Here is a 1,838-nt window from a genome sequence, read left to right on the forward strand (position 1 = left end):
TTAAATGGGAAGGAATGTATCTTTCTAATACATGAAACCTTTGCTTCAGGAGAACATGAATTTGATTTCATTTGCTCTGACAAAACAGGGGAGGAAAAGAAGGAAAGGAAATAGGAGAGGACAAAGGCCCTACTCGGCTAAAAGCATTGCTAACCATTTTAAAACGAATAATGTCTTATAAGAGCAGATCAAAATATTATAAGAAACAGTACAATATAAAGAATGTAGCCATGGGTAAATTGAGTCCAGTGAAAGGATCAAGCCTGTGTTGCTATTTCTACATTCCCCACTGACTCAAATTATCTCAAAACTATCAAAATTGACAAGCAAATATTTATGCAGTTCTTCATATCTGTTTGCCAAATAATAGCATTAAAACAAATATATTCTGACTTACTTTTCTCTTTGCAATGCAGTTTCTGTTCTGCTCTCTCTGAGTGATGTTCTGAGGTGTAATGGCAACACTTATATACACTCTGAAACTTCCTGGGATTAGGATGAACATCTAACCACACCATCTTCTGGGGCTGGAAGAATTTTTCCCTAATCACTCCCAAGTACACATATAATAATCTTTTTTAAAACCCATTTTGAAATCTTTTGTGGATTCCAGAAGATGGTTTTGTGGCAAAGTTGAGCAAGTTACAGAATGCTGCACAGTGGCACTTATGCAATGAGCCATGCAGCCTCCTGCCACATTTGGCGGCACCAGCACAATGCACAGAAGAAGTCAGACAGCAGTGCAAAAGGTGTCAGGGCATGGGAGGCCAGGTTGCAGTAGTCCTAAGGTAAGCAGGTAAGACATCTCCCAAAACAAGACCTGGTGCTTATTTTGGGGCCCAAAAGCGAATAAGGGTTTATTTTCGGGAAAACATGGTAAAGTTACCTTCAAGTCAAGCTGGGTTCATAATGACTCCATGGATCCATATTTTTTTCTAGTATTGGCATGAAAATGCTTTGCCCTTTTTTTGTTCTGGAATTTTTTCCTCAATTTCCCAATTTAGTCTCGAACTGTAGAATTTCTTTAGACTCTCTATTTTATTATTAAATTTCTACATCACATATCTCACCTAAGTAACCCACAATTTTAGTTTGATATGTAGGAAGTTAAAACCCACCCCTCTGCTAGAAAACTGATATATCCTGGGAAATATTGAAAAGGCAGAATATTATATTTCCCTAGATGTGAAAAGGGAGAAACATATTTTTAAACACAAAGTAGCTCCCTGCAGCTTCCTGCCCACCCCTCTTTATAATGAGCCATTAAAGCCTGAGCTTTACATTATAAAGGTAAGGTTAGATTTCTACAGAAATTCACCACATGGTATCTGGGAACTCAACCAAACAGCGTAGAGAGTTGCCCCTGCATGGCCCCATGGGAGTCTGACAACCAATCAGAATACATTTCTTACACAGGAACAGGAAACAGGGAGGTGGGGCTGAACAGAGTATAAAAACCCAGCAAACCCCTTCGTGGTCTCTTTCTTCTTCACCCAACATCTGTGAAGCACATGATTCACCTTTTCTGTTCAGGACTCAAACCATGTGGTCCTGCCAACCATTAAGCCCTCTTTCCAAGCAGCCTCCATATTTCCAGTGTCTTTTTCCCCATTTGGAGCTGAACTTAGAAGAAAAGTTTCTTCCAACAATTTGGCACCCAAAGATGGGACTCCAAACTAACCTAACCAACTTCCCTCGCTAGCACAGAACCCATTGAGTCTGTGGGTGGATTTTTCCTGGACCATAGCCATTTGGAACTAGGTTTTAAAGAGGTTTTGAGTTTGAGCTGAAAGGCTGCTTGGAAAGAAGTTGAGTACCTATAAATTTTAATTCTCTAA

This window comes from Thamnophis sirtalis, unplaced genomic scaffold (assembly GCF_051295495.1).
Source record: "Thamnophis sirtalis isolate CommonGarterSnake01/CBP01778 unplaced genomic scaffold, rThaSir2_p1.2 scaffold_5, whole genome shotgun sequence".
Lineage (NCBI taxonomy): Eukaryota > Metazoa > Chordata > Lepidosauria > Squamata > Natricidae > Thamnophis > Thamnophis sirtalis.